Source organism: Chlamydotis macqueenii, chromosome 1 (assembly GCF_036417535.1).
Source record: "Chlamydotis macqueenii isolate bChlMac1 chromosome 1, bChlMac1.mat, whole genome shotgun sequence".
NCBI classification, from domain to species: Eukaryota; Metazoa; Chordata; class Aves; order Otidiformes; family Otididae; genus Chlamydotis; species Chlamydotis macqueenii.
The window spans coordinates 139,073,194-139,089,220 of NC_141556.1; the positions used below are offsets into that span (position 1 = coordinate 139,073,194).

A 16,027-nucleotide genomic window follows, 5' to 3' on the forward strand; every position below is an offset into this window, starting at 1 on the left:
TTTTCAAGAGTGTCAAAGGGACACAAGGAAAAAAAAAAAACTCCTGTGATTAAAACTTTGTGCTTCTGTTTTTACGATGAGCAAGCAGATAAAAACTGTACAGCTCTACAGGACTGTGAGTCTTAGACATGGAATTAACAGAAGAGTTTCATTATGTTCATTTGATTTCTACCAACACATGAACCATAGCTTTGCCTCATTGATTGGTTACAGTCTCTTCACCTTCACCCAATTACAGCCAAACCAGTCTCTTCTGAGTTTCCATTCGTATTCAAAGGATTAGTCTACAAAACATTTAAAAAGGAAAAAAAAAGTCTAGTTACACATAATATTGAACTAAGACAGTAAACTCCACCAACAGACTGCCTTCACAGGGATACTGCACAAATTAGAAGGTTGCTGTGCAAGTCTTGCTGTAAGTCTTTGGCGGGCCAGTAAGACAAAAGGCCAACCATTTAACAGGAGAGTTTAATTTGAAAGCAGTTTCTAGGCATTTTCACTGAAATGGTAGTCGTCAAATGCCTGTAAGAGGAAAATACGAAACACAATAGGAGGGAAAAAAACCTCAAAACCCAAATATCCCCATCTTTCTCCCGAGTTACTCACTGGTATCCCCTGGATTCTGTCAAGATCAAAGCTTTGGATTTTATAATGTAAAATTATTGCATTTTCCCCTATTTACAACTACTTTTCTAATCAAAGTGGTTAACCAGAGAAAATTTAGTGAAATGAACAGTTAATTTTTCTTTCTTACATAAAGCCAGCAAGTAGCACATAAATAACATGATCCTGTATGTTATACCATTTCCAAAAAGATGTTTTACTTAAAGAAAGCAGAAGTTGCATTTGCATTAATTTGTTCTCAAACTGTGGGATTATTATTTTTCAAACAGCTCTATTGTTATTTATACTTGCATTATGACAACACCTAAGGGCTCTCAATACAACTGATTGTACCAAATGCAGAAACTGAGAAAAGGCTGCATTCAGCCAGTATTAATTTTACCCATGTAGAAGCTGAATGCCTAGATTGTCCATATCAACTAGGCACTCAGAGTAAAACAAGCCCTCTGAATTTATTCATCTTTCAGTTATGGATTTAGTCTGAGCTAATTAGCTAGGCTTCCTCTCCAATTAACAGGAAGAGACAGGCACCTTAAGAGGATGATCTACTTGGACTTGTGCAAAGTATTTGACACTGTGCCGCACAACATCCTTGTCTCTAAACAGGAGAGACGTGTTTGATGGATGGACCACTCAGTGGATAAGAAACTGGCTGGACAGCCAGACTCAGAAAGTTGCAATCAATGGCTCAATGTCCAAGTGGAAATTAGTGACAACTGGTGTTTCTCTGAGGCCGGTATTGGGATCATTCCCATTTAACATCTTTGTCGGCGACATGGATAGTGGGATAGAGTGCACCCTCAGCAAGTTTGCTGACGATACCAAGCTGTGTAGTGCAATCAAGACGCTGGAGGGAAAAGATGGCATTCAGAGGGACCTTGACAGGCTGGAGAGGTGGGCCCATGCAAACCTCATGAAGTTCAACGGGGCCAAGTGCAAGGTCCTGCACCTGGGTCAGGGCAATCTCAAGCACAAATACAGGCTGGGCGGGGAATGGATTGAGAGAAGCCCTGAGGAGAGGGATTTGGAGTTACTAGTGGATAAGAAGCTCGACCTGATCTGGCAACTTTCTTGGCGCAGAAAGGCAACCACATCCTGGGCTGCACCAAGAGAAGCGTGGCCAGCAGGCTGAAGGAGGTGATTCTCCCCCTCTGCTCTGGTCTCATGAGATGCTACCCGGCGTACTGTGTCCAGCTCTGGAGCCCACAACATAAGCACATGGACCTTTTGGAGTGAGTCCAGAGGGGGGCCACAAAGATGATTAGAGGGCTGGAGGACCTCTCCTACAAAGAAAGGCTGAGAGAGTTGGGGCTGTTCAGCCTGGAGAAGAGGAGACTCCAGGGAGACCTTCTAGCAGCCTTCCAGTACCTGATGGTGGCTTATAGGAAAGACAGGGAGAAACATTTTAGCAGAGCCTGTTATGACAGGACAAGATGTAATAGTTTTAAACTAGAAGGGGATAGATTTAGACTTCATATAAGAAAGAAATTTTTTACAGTGAGGATGGTGAAGCACTGGAACAGGTTGCCCAAAGAGGTGGTAGATGACCCATCCCTGGAAACATTCAAGGCCAGGTTGGACATGGCTCTGAGCAACCTGATCTAGTTGGAGATGCCTCTGCTCTTTGCAGGGGGGTTGGACTAGATGACCTTTAAAGGTCCCTTCCAACCCAAACTATTCTATGATTCTATGCTTCCTGTCTTCTTAAGATTGGTATAATGAAATATTGGAATTAATGCACATGATCTTTTTCCACAGACTAGAAAGAGATCCTAAACACCTTGTTTACACTAGATGTATACAGAAAGAATAAAGTTACATAAAATAAATCCCACTTTGATAGAGAGTTGGTTGCCTCTATGTGCTCAGCATTAGATACGAAAAAAACCTTTGTGTAATAAAAAACCAATACATTTTTCAGTTAGTATAACGTGCTCTACCAGTCTTACTGGTGGAACAGTTTCTTACTCTGGAGTAATTCCACTGAAATCTGAGAACTAGGAACAACTCTTCATAAGTTTTAGTTGCAAAATTTTGTTCCCAGGGATGCATATAAGTATTTTTCCTTTCCAGATTGTATAGCAATCTGATGAATATTCCATCTTAAATATTTTATTCTTTCATTACTCTCAAATTAAAAGATATTTGATATAAGAGTATAATCCAACAGCAAAGATTATTTTATAGGAATATTGCTAATTCTCTGATTGAAGTCAGCTATAGTCAACCCTATATTTAGGTTACAATCAGAAGTCTGATCAGACAAATAAACTTTATCTGTGACAGAGTTCTGACAGAATAGAAATTACATTCCCCACTGTTACGCAAGCCAGATGATGTATCAAGCAAGCTGTTGTCAGAAGTGATCAACCAACAGACTGTGAGCTCAGCCTGGCTGTGGTGCTCAGCCTACTCCCTGTTGCTCTCTTGCCTAAGGGCTACACACTTACAAGGCAACCAAAACAGCCTATGACTGGCCAGTCATTGCTAGATCCTATAATCTTCTTCCATGAGGTCTTTGTCACAGAAGAAAACACACTTGATCTCCTGACATATGAGAAGAACAAGTCTGTTAATGTGCATGGGCACTGTTCAACAATTCACATGGAGAGTGTACATTTTGGTCATGTCACTGGAATGCATCTACTCACATGCTCATGTATCACATGTATTCCCCTGACCCTCATCACACCATGGGGGATGCATTCATTCTTATCACAGGACAGTGACACACAAGTTTGTCCTGTCACATAAGAGGTAGGAGAAGAGATAGTAATGGTGTACTTATTGTATGATATAGATATGCCCAAATCATTTGATGGAGAATGGGATACTGCAAGCAGCCCTCTCATTTGTCCACAAGGAGCAGTTCAATCTGTCCCATTGCAGAGACGGAGTACAGCTGTATTAGAAGATACATAAACTAACTGAGAGGAAATAGTTGCGTCTGGACTACTACTTATGTCCAACCTTTGTGTTCTTTCCCACACAGTGGGGTGGTGGGGGGCAGAGAGAGAGAGGAGGAGGGCACAAGAGCAGGTATGCGCCCAAACAGACTTCAAACCATGGAGAGTCCACACCAGAAGACATGAAAAAAGTGAGCAACAAGGAACGGCAGAAGGAAATGGCTAAGCACTCATATGGCCTTCCTGTGCCACCTCTGTGCCTCTCTGAAGGGACTGAGTGTGATCTGTGGCACTAATGCAGCAGGAGGAGGTGTCTGGAGTGAAGGTGTGAAGTGGAGACTAGGAAGGTGGAAGAGAAGAATCTGAAGCTGAGGTGAGGAAAGTGAGAGGAAAGGTGTTTTTCTTGCATGTTTAAATCTTTGTCCTTTTTTGTTTCCCAATACTCCAATAAGTAATTCAATATTTATGCTACCTGGCAATAAATTAAGTTAAATTCCCCAAGTTGTTTTGCCCATGACAGTACTTGGCAAATTATTTCCTTGTCTTTATTTCAACCCATGAATCTTCTCACTCCTCATCCTCCTATTTTCGTTCCCATCTCACTGGAGAGGGGAGAAAGGAAGCAAGCAAGCAGCTGTGTGGGTGCTTGGCTGTTAGCCAGGGCCAACCAACCACATTTAAAAGGAAAAAAGTATGAATGGATCCAATAGCAAATTACTTTCATTGATTACCATTAGCCAAAACTTTATTTCCTGTGATCCAATCCATCTAGATTCTGAAAGTTAACCTTTTACCAAGGATAGAAATGGCAAAGCTTTTTAACTAAAAAATAATTCAGTTTGAGATCAAATTACTTACAGTGTTGCTTGTGCAAAAAGTAGGCTCACAAGACATAAAGGAACAGCTTCTCCTTCCTCTTAATTTACACAACTAGGAGACATTTATAATAAACAAGTATAGCTGCTTATGGAAGACCAAGTTCCTTCTCCACAGCTTCTGAAAAAAAGGAAAACCTGGGTTATGTTTCTTCTATCATACAACTAATACTCAGGGAATGGTACGTCCTCATTCTGTAAACAGTCATGAACACGTCTCATTACAAACTGTTTGGCATTTTTTCAACAAAAGTCTTTCTAGTTGGGGGAAAAAGGAATTTTAAAGTAAAAAGTTTTTTAAAATGTAGCAATTTAAAAATGAAATGGTTCCACTTTACTTTTACACCTAGAAAAATAGTCTGTTTAACATTTACAAGGTGAAACCAAATCACTTTTTTTTTCTTCTTTTGGAGTGGGAGATATTTTTACTATGTTATTTTGAACAGTGTTAAAATATTAATCCCCAAACGACCCATTTTTAATGACCTAATGCAAAATTAGAACAAAGACAACAGAATTATCCATTCATAATTTTTATTTCTACCAAAATAGCATTGTGATTAAAAAAGCTTCACAAATGATGGGGGTGAGGGGGAGGGCAGGGAGTAAGATAGTAAGTCATTTTCTAACCAGCTGTAATGCAGAGATACTCCACTAGCATTACCTATTGTAAACACTAAAAGTAGAAAAGAGCTTTAAAATCAAATACAATTATTGGAAAACAGATTTGAAAACGAATAGCAAGGTTCAGGAAATTAGGAGGTCTTACAAACCAGAAAAATAATTACCCTGGAAAGAACAGTTGTACAATTAGGAAAAGGATTATGAGCTGCATAGTGGTTATTTAGCTGCCTGTTTGCAAACTACACAGATCAGAATCTTCTAAAAAATCTGGAAGCCAAAGGGCAAAGACATTAACAAAATAAGGCATATACATTAGCCAACTTTTTATCCCAATTAGAAGATTTGATCATTTATAAATTTCAGTAAGCATATAAAGGAGTAACCAACTTACTCCCTCATCAAGAGAAAAAAAAAAAAAGAAAATTCTGAATATACTTAGCTTAGAAAATACTTGAGGGATAGAAATTAAATATCATAGGATTAGGCAACAATAAATTAGAATGAAAGTATTAAAATGAAGGATATTTAAACCGATAAATAATTCTAAGACTAAAAATATTTGCATGCAATACAAGAAGAGGCTAAGTGAGTTCTCAGAACCTGACAAGGAAAAGAAAAGTCTCGGACAAATAGTACAGAAATGCAAATATTATACTACAGCAATACAGGAAAAACAGTAATTTAAGCCACAAAGTATCAAGGTTCCTTCTGCCATGTGTGAGAACTCTTGCTCCTTCCCTCCCCTCCTCCTTCCCTCTCCTTCCCCTTCCCTTTTTTTCTCTAGTTCTTTCTTTCTGTCTTTCATAGACACTCTAGGAAACTTGTAAATTCTTGCTATTAGAACAGAACATCATCCCTTCACACATAGGAGCTAAGAGGCAAAATCCCAATACAACAAAATGAAAATTATCATTAGCTCAATACTATAGTAATTCAATTCATTTTCACCTTATTTTGTATGACATTTTAAAAACATAAATAAATATAAGAAGTATTCCAAAAAGGCATTTTTTCCATCTTCTTGTGGTACACATTTTCTTGTGGTACACCAGTATTAATTTCCTTTTAAGTTTCTCAATAACAGCTCCAGGGGTCTCATTATCATTTTTCCTGGACTGGAGCACACTGCAAGTATGTTTGAAGCGAATAATATACTTTTTCAATCATATCAGAATGTCTTCAAGTAAGTTTTTTAGAAAGGACTTTTATAGAATCATAGAATCATAGAATGGTTAGGGTTGGAAGGGACCTTCAAAGGTCATCTAGTCCAACCCCCCTGCAAGGTGCTGGGACATCCTCGACTAGATCACTCTGTGCCTTTAGGTACATCACTGGATTCTGCACGTCAGTGAGAAAGAACATTCCACTCCCTCTGTTCAATACGTATTTTTCAGGACAAATTCTTTACTGCTATTATTAGACAACTGCTCTAACAGACAACATATCCAGCTGTCTATTACATTAACTTACATGAACTGGAGACGGGACGCTTCTTACATATCTAAGAGTAACTTTTGTAAATGACTAATCCATGTCAACAGCTTCTAATTTTCTTTATAATGATTGCCAGTTCTGTCAGCAGTGCAGAATATAAACGCTGACCAAAAAGAAAGAGGACAATGAAACCTTCTAGTTTACTGACTTTGACTTCTAATTAAACAAATTTTGTAATACTGGGGATTCCTGAAGAAAGCATGTTTGCATACAACACTATACAACCACTAATCTGTCTAGTTTAAGACAATGTCAGAGGAAAACAAGTCTGCCTGAGCTCTGTACTCTAAGATTTTCTTATGACTATCACTGATAAACTGATTCTTTAGCATGGTAGAAAAAAAAAGGAGAGGCCATTATTAAACCATTATCTTTTAATTTAAAACATTATTCCAGGATGTGAAAAGATCATTATCACTGCAAACCCAAAGCAGTTCAAACTTGTATGTTCACAGCCGAGAGTGCTATAGCCACAATTCTTGTTAAGCACTTCTTAACAATCCATCTCAAATGTCGTCTTCCTCCTGTCCCTCTTCTCACCCTAAACTTCTCACTCTGAATTAATTTTATTTCATTCCTCCTCATCTCCAAACTTCCTCTCATACAATTAAGAAGCCACGTCACAAACTCTTCTGCAATCCTAACCTTTCTAAACCATGCCCTACTCTACTCCAAATCCTTTCCTACTCAAGAATCCCATATGAATGTGCCATCCATCTAAACTCACACTGAATCTCTTTTGTATACAGCTGCTCGACTCTGCCAAATCTGCCTCCCCAGGTACCACTATCATCACTCCCAGTCTACCACTACCACTCTTGATGCTGCTCCTTCTCGCGTCTCTCTCCCTACAACAGCGGCTCTTCCACCAGCCAGCAGTACACAGTGCTCCCTATTGGCAACTGTGGCGCTCCTGGTATTACAGAAGCCTCAGCTGCTGGACTGACAGGGATTTAATATAGGTCTGCACTTAATAAAATCCACCTAGAGAGCACCTAAGGGCAGAAGCAAAACGTATGTTTGTGAGAAAATAGGATGTACGGAATCCATATTATTAACAAGTCATTACAAAATCGGAGAGCAAGCAATATGCGTGGTCAGACTCTGTTCAACACTTGTTTTGGTTCAACAGGCTTCTCCTCTTTCATCTTCCTTCTTGTCTCAATGCAGTTGCCCGAATGTAGTCTTTCTGTCTAAGCCTGGCAGACACATTTTATTCAGAAGTAACGATTTTTTCCTTACCTTTTCTCTTTCTCTATTATTCCTTCTCATTCTCTCTATCTCACTGATTCCTTGTATAGATACCAGCCCCTCAGTAGCTGTGTTTACCCCCAATAAGCAGGTTGCATGTCCATGTGATCACAATGGAAGAGATTAGATTTATTTAATATCACTTAAAAAGTTACAGTTAAGTCTTGCCAGGTTCCACCTTTGAATCAAATCGATTTTGTCAGATTACATACACTTCCACAAACCAGAGTTACTTCAAAACCACAAACTTATTTCAGAACGTAATGCCCTCCAAAACTATTTAACAATTTATTTCCATTTGATTCTTGAAACAGAGTCTGTAATCAATATTACATACACTTTTAGCATTACTTTTTAAACAACCAGAGCTTAAGTGGTAACAGAAAAATCACTGTCGCACAGCTGGAAAATGTTCTAGTTCACAAACACTCTGATTTCCTTTTTGTTCAAAATGCTTTCACAATTCAAGTAAAGCTTATACTCTTCTTAACCCATTGTAGACAGGGAATGTTCTACTCCACTGCAATACCTAATAACAAAGTGCATTTTGTTACAAAATAATTTGCCACTACAGCTGACAGTATCTTACATATATGAGTAGACAGTATTAGCATCCTTTTTTCTTTCTTATATAAAATACATTGCATTAAGTTAATGAGGAAAAGACACCACAGCATATGTTATTACTTCTCATAATTGCTAATTTCCTGTGATGAAGAATTTGCTTTGAGCTATGAAAGAATATGAACTCCAATTATATGTGACCTCAACGTTTACAAAAAACCTATATATAAATTATAGACTTAGGAGCAGGAGGGGCATTTTACCTTGCAGCACGGAATTGTTTCAGTTTCTGTCCCTAGGTTTCAAACAAAATGGGTACAAAGTCCAGTCACATGAACCGAAAGAGAAGGGTGGAGGGGAAGAAAGGAAAACAGTGAAAAAGACAACTTATTGTTCTACAATGCTGACAGCACTTCTTGATAATACACTACTTCAATAGTAGGAAACAATCTCAACGTGTTTTCATAATCTATATATACCCATGCATAACCAAGGTGCTTGTTTTAGTTTGTTGCTGAATATCTCCTGTTAGGCTTTTCAAATGCTAGTGACTTTGCATCGTATTTTTGGAAAACAAGTGCAGTGCCAGAATCTTGGGTACATTTCTGCCTTCAGTACACACAGTAAGTATTCCTGCAGAATATCCACACAGCAACTTCTGAGAAACCACATTAAAACATCTTTTTCAGTATAATTTCAGATCAGTGGTTTTCAAACTTTTCCATTTGAGGCACAGAACTATTTAGAAATTCTCTCTACATAAATACTGTATTGCAGTACAATATACAGCATTGCTCATCCTGGTTTGCTCACTACGCAGTTTCTTAGATATGTGACTCCAGAAAATGACTGCTCCCAGGAAGTTCAAGGACCCTGATATGAAAAATCATTCATTAAACTTCGAAAAGTGCTAGCTAGTTTATGTATTATTCTCCTCTCTCTACCTCAGTTTATGTATTTTTCATAAGGAAACTTGATCAGGAAAAGAAAGACGTATGTCCAAAGATATGTGACAATCTGTGCCAATGAAACTTAACAGAATTTAAGCCTTAAATTAAAACATAAAATTTTACTTTTCTTCCAGGCACAATATTGAAGTTAATAATGATTGGGAAAAATGAAATTGAACCAAAGTTTTGGAACAGCTGTCTAAATGCAAAGTTTACATTATGTTTTTCTGTGGTTCAAGAAATCAGTACAGCTTGTTCAGAGCTTTTCTCCTCCCTCTACTTTAAAAGAGCATTGTACTGTAACAATTTTAAAACAATTTTAAATTATCAACATTTTCTCTATCTCAAATACAAACAGGAAATGCTAGCTCTGCCTTAAACCTTTGAAAAACTCTGCAGGTCATGTCTTGCAGTTGTCGAAAACATTAACAGTTGAAAATAAATATAATTTTTTAAAATTTTGTCAATTTCCCTGAAGTAAACAGCCAGCTAGTTTTTAATCTCTTTGATTAATCATATTTAGATAAATTATATTTTAGAAGGTACTGAGAAAAAATCCTTCGTATAGACATAAGAAGCACTATGAGAGGAACAAGAGATGAGATGCAACATCCACTGGCAAAACACAGAAATCTTTGTACTTCATCAAGTTTTCTAAGTACATACACTGCGACTCTTCAGAGGTGTATAATAACTATTTACTTAGTAAATTCTATTAGAACAAATTATTATTAAGCAACATTAATTAAAAAACTTGTGATCATGTAAATTAGAAGAAAGCAGTGATAAAACAAAGATATGTATGTCAAAATAGAGATGAATTGAATGAAAAGCAGACTTCCCTGTGCTAATTAATGTGACAATTCAAGGCATTTGATATAGAAAAACAAAACACAGTGTAAAAAGATTGATTCATTCTAGCTAAACCAGTATGCAACAAATTACAATGAGTTAATGAGTGAAAAAACAAACATCCTCCCTCTCCTCTATCCAAACCTGAGCACTGAATGAAGACTGAACCGAGCATTTTTCTTTGTTTGGATTTCTTCTCCGTGTTTGATTAGAAATCACTAAAGACTGCTAAAGTGATAGTTACTCAATGACTTCAAAGTATAAGTAGGACTGACAACTGAAATGCCAACGGGGAGGCTGTATTTAGGCTATGGTAGAGTACTATGTTCCCCAGCAACGTATTCTCCAATGATATGGAGCAGATCTATGTTGTTAATGGATTACATTATCTGGTTTGACCAACAGGTGTTTTCGTGGTTGGTTTGTTTTCCACACGGATATGAACACAGAGTCCAACTGTGTTTTTTCTTTCATAATTTGTTTTAAAATACTTTGGTCTTTTGGTCATCCAGTGGGAGACAGTGTCTACAAATTTATATATGAACATTCATATGTATAATATAGTTCAACTCATCAGTAAAGGAAATTGGTAAAGGAAATTATTTATTAAATAGCGTTTGGGAAGAAAAGGAGATTGAAGGATGAAAGACTGGATTTACTGATTCTAGTGGAAGGACAGAGCTGCAGTAAGGCAGACCTTTCAGTTCAGTTCATCAAAACATCTCTGCCAAAGCTTTAAAAGTTTAGGATCGAACTTAATCATACCACTAATTGTTCATCTACCAGGTACAGTACATACATCTTTGTAAAAATGAATCACAATAATAACACCGCTGTCTTAGACTGGTTGAATGTTGGTGCACATCTGAATGCTTATGCTAAATCTGCCAATACAAACTTGTATTTAACAGGGATTCCAATGAAATACAGCAATAACAGAGCTAAAAATGGAATAAAGGACATTTGTTAATTTCTTAAAACCCAAGGAATTTATTTAATTTCAGAAGATATTTTTTTAAAGTCACACATATCCAGAATTAAAAGGTAGAGCTCTGCTGTTCTTTGTACATACAAATCGGATTATTGGTTGTTAGAGGTTACTTAGTCTGCAAGAAATCTTCAGTAAAAAAATATGTTTAAACATCATTCATTCTTCAGCTTAGTCCAAAAACACCAGTGACAAGTTTCACTCTAAAAAATCTGTAGCCATGTAGTTATCCTGAAGGATGTAGGAGTACTATTACATGAATTTGTAACATCTGTGGCTTTTAGGGATGGAACTCAGGGACATGGTCTAACGCTTTTGGTTTGTTTGTTTGTTTGTTTGTTTTTCCCATGGTTGTGCTTAGTTAAGAGTTACATATAGGAGTTTAGCTGGAAGAATATATCAGCTATGCCATACCAGAATAAAGATACAGGTCGGGTTTTGTAGTTGCTACACCCAGTTTCTGACTATCAAACACTACTTGTCTAAGCTATCTCAAGTCACATATAGAACAGGATCTTTAAAGAAAGATGAGCTTGACCAGACAGGAAAAATATATTTCATTGGATCTACTAGATAATGTATTTTATTTTAGTTCCTGGATGTGATGAAGTCAGAAAAAGCAGATGAAGGTTCAGATAAAGTCCTTTGTAAGGTCCTTCAAAAAGCACTAATCACCCAGCCAAATATACTGAAAAATTGCAGGTGGGCAAGGGTTTACTATATATCCACCAACTTTAGAAAATTTTAGTGCAGACATCACCCCAGAAGACGCTGGTAGAGATACAGTGTCAAGAGGATCTACCCAGTGAAGCTCTATGCTTCCTGAAGCACCTAGGCTTTCCTCCAAGCTCTGCAACTCAAGAATACAACCCAACTCTACCTTATTTCATTACCACAACACAAGGTGGCTAGTCTCTGGATGGCACATCCTACTTAATTAGGATATACAGCCATCTTTATATTATAAGTCTTGTTAATAGCTTTTGGATAATTACATTAGTCTATTTTTTTTTCCAGATGAGAGCATAATTGTTGGCCTAAAAAAAGAAAAGTCAGTGAGAAACAGATTATGGAGCCAGGTTGTCAAACGTGGTCACTAATATGATAACTCCCTATTGCTTGTAGCAGCCACTGGTTTAAATGACACACACAACATTTCTGAAACAGTGATACAACAACTCATTCTGTAACACAGCTTCTTGCAGATAGCTGCCTTGCCAGGCTTACAAGATAATAATTTTTCATACTTAAACATGCAGAAAACTATTTCAAACTGTATGAAGAGGTATTAAGCTCTTCATGGGCTAGATATGTTGCTGGTGTTATACTTCACTGAAAGAGAATACTAACCATTCTTAATTAATGAGCCTACAGCTAGAATTGATCCATATGGAAAATATGAAATGGCACAAGTGGCAACAACAGTTTTCAGCTTTTGGGTTGGTACAAAACGGGGAACAACCTGACTAAGCAGCAGGAGTAAAAAATATTTGTAAGAATTACAAATAATTCATTAGTGAACAAAATAAAACTATGGCAAAAATGGTAATTCAGTTCTTATGTTAATTCAAAGGAATTTTGTATCTGGGACTAAGATGGCAGTCAATTAGTAGATGGCCTTTCTATTTGCCATTTATAAAACACACAGCTACAAAAATTTACCTGAGCGCTGGACTTCACTAAGGATACAGAAAAACTAGAATCTTGAAGAGTAATCAAGATGTGAAAAGCTTCAGAAAGCATAAATTATGAGGAAAGGTTAAAGGAATAAACTCTATTAAATGAAAAAAAAAAAAAAAAAAAGAGTAGAGGAAGAACACGGGATATCCTATTACAGCAAAAGATTCACGAAAAGATTTAGAAAATTTTAAGCATAATGTCTGGACGGACATTTTAAGGATATACAATTCTGTCTCAATGCAAATAATTAATCTAGATAATGAACATTTATTGTGGTCTTACCTATATGTAAACACATGAAATGGAATCTAGGAATTTTTCAATCCTGCAGTAGCACTGTGAGCAATGATTCACCTTACAGGACCCAAGATGAAATGTTTGAGATGAACTTAGTAGGTGGAGCTAGGTGGCTTTGGGGGCCGGGGGAGGGGAAGAAAAAAAAGAAAGAAAAAAAAAAAAAAGAACCAGGTTCTTACTGGCTTGGCAGCACTCAACTACAACACTTCCTTGTAGCTATCCCTAATATCTAACTGAATCAGTATTTACAAGTGGTGTTTCTTGTTTTACAAATGTTTTATGAAAACAAGTATCTGTTACTGATCTTCTGCTAAGAAAATTTTAGTTCAAAGTATAGATTAAGAAGTAACGCTACGTTATTTTCTCATATATTTTGTTATAACACTTTGAACGTAATTCCTCAAGGCATGTAAACATATGCTTAAATTAAAGTAGGTGGACAACCTAATGAGGGGGCTATTTCCCCACCCCAAAATTTGTCAGTGCCCTACATGCTAGTACTCACAAAAAGTATTTGACATTGGCTGTCCACAATTGTATACCACCAGTGCGTGTTTGCATGTCTGCACATGTTGGGGGGAAGAGAAGGCAGTAGCTTCAGGAAGGGAGAGAGAAATTCCCAAAAGGGTTGGGAGGTATGCCAACTCCTGCAGCCAAGGCAAAATCCCAGCTCACTCCGTCAAGAACAGCCTATATATCTAACGTAACTCAGTTGCAATAGGAAGTCAGGAAGCAGCTGGCTAAGTCTGCTTGACACTGTTCCCTCTCCTCTCCCTTCTCACCATTTCTCCTTCCTGATCAGAGTAGCTACTTCATATGTTCCAGCATGGTGTTATGGCTTCTCTGGCTTAGATAGATAGTACAAATTTTTTTCCTATTATCCGTAACAATCAAACTGTAGTAAAATGAAAAAAAAAATAGCCATAAAATTTACATGCAGACAAGAAAGAAAACTAAAACAATAATATTTTAAGTTCCTGAAACAATGGAAATTTAGAGAAGTAAAAGTTGCAAATCCTACAGAGGAAGTCCATATCACACAGGAAAAGCAAAACACTATACAACACTTGAGATCTTATCTGGGGATGCATTCTCTTCTGCCCTAATCTTTCTGAAAGTTTAAGGCTAAGCGGGACCCGTCCATTAAGCACTTCAGGATTTCAACTGCAATGGCATCGCTAATCACTTGATCATTTCACCTGTGTCCAGCCAATATTTTACTGGAAGACCAAAAATGATGTTAAAAAGCTAATTCTCAAGCCCTAGAGGACAAAAAATAATTCTCACTGACTTAATGGAAACAAAAAAGGCCCCAAAGCATGGCATTAAGCCTTCACTTTTCAGTTTCAGAAACTGTTCATTCTGTTGGACGATCTCATCAATAACTACATCAACTGACATCTAAAACTATCTTAGATACCTCGTTCCCTCTTGTGTGCTTGGTTGGCTTTTCTAGAATTTCACCCCTCGTTGCTTCTTAAGAACCTTTTTATAGTGCCTCATTTAAATTTATAAATGACCAATGTACATCTTCCTCACTTTGTTCTCCTGAAACATAACACCTTATCTTTCTTGCCTTTTTAACTAACTCACTTTAATTGGCAACAAATTCAAAACTCCAGAAGATGCATGGCTTTCCTCTCCCTACCTGCTTGGCTGTAAGAAGACTCATATGATTCATTAAAGACTATATACATTTTGACTTACATAATCAACAAAGCACAACTTAAATCAGCAAGTGTATGGTATTATTTCATTGCCTTAAGACATTCCTCATTTTCCCTTTTGCAACCATAAAAACATGAACTGAAACAATAAAATTCATTTCATTCATATTCTTAGGGTGGAGAGCTCTTGTTTGGTGGCATCCAGCACTGGGAGGTGTTTCATTTTCTGAGGGTTTATAGGCTCAACTACAGCAACTCTTGCGAATCTCAGCTGATACCTGAATTAAATGACATTTGACTCTAAGTCATTCCAAGTATTTTGTTACTGATAGTGGTTTTAACAGCTGATGATGTAAATCATTGTGAAAGCTTTTAAATTACTGGATTTATTCAAGTCTTTAGATTCTTTTTTAATATTCAAACCAAAATGGATTATAATCTGTTTATCCTCTTTGCCAAGGCACCTGCAGAACAAGAAAAATGAAGTCAGTCACTTCTGTGTGAAACACATAGTGCATGATGCTCCTATCAACAGTTTAAAAACATGTAAGTGAATCCATGTTTCAGGTATAAAATGAAGTAGGAAAATAGGAAACTGCAATTTTTAAGACAAGTGCATTACCTAAGAAAACACTTAAGCATATTCTGAATCTTTTGATCTCCAGGAAAATAACTTAGTCACTTAGGTTTCAGTGATGTGGAAAACTTTTTAGCTTCAAGGTAAGAAAATCCAAACAAAAACATAAAGGTTAAAAAAAGATTGAGGATTGTGTATGTAAAACATTGTGCTGTATACTTAATAACTCCATAGATGTGGACCTGAGTATTTTCACCTTATCTCACAAGCAGGAACAATAAAAACAAAGTTATTTTATCATATTATTACAAAGTCAGAGAAAATAGAATTGTTTTGGATACGAAGGGCTACCTATAGGCAGCTAATTTACAGTCATTCAAAAACCCAGACATCCAGCATGGATATATACCATGTAACACCATAAAATTTCAAACTCGACAAAGATCTATTCATCTGCTTTCATATGTGCCCAGATAGCAAGTTAAATTAAAAATGTATATGAAGTTAACTGTGTTCTTCAGACTTCGCAGGATTCAAGTCTACTTGTATGACTACATCTCAGAAACCGAAGTTCAACCTTCTCAACAAGCAGTCATCAGGTTCGTAGGCATATAATGAACTATCGGTTTTCATGGTTACTGTACCTTCACCACAGTACGCTTCCCACAACTCAAAAGT

At 37.0% G+C, this 16,027-nt stretch overlaps 1 protein-coding gene across 12 annotated transcripts in view; it reads right to left on the reverse strand.

The window, feature by feature from the left end:
* The window catches only part of STS (steroid sulfatase), a 111,895-nt gene that overhangs the window by 92,500 nt on the left and 3,368 nt on the right, over positions 1-16,027 (reverse strand). For 6 of the 12 annotated variants that reach the window (XR_015261248.1, XM_086768313.1, XM_086768380.1 and 3 more), the window contains one exon: positions 4,389-4,526. The exons of 3 other annotated variants lie outside the window; for them this stretch is intronic. The gene's annotated coding sequence lies outside the window, so the exon portion shown is untranslated. Of the gene's footprint in view, positions 1-4,388; positions 4,527-8,601; positions 10,417-16,027 lie in introns of those variants that run through there. 3 more of the 12 variants (XM_086768348.1, XM_086768340.1, XM_086768357.1) reach the window with 3 other exon arrangements.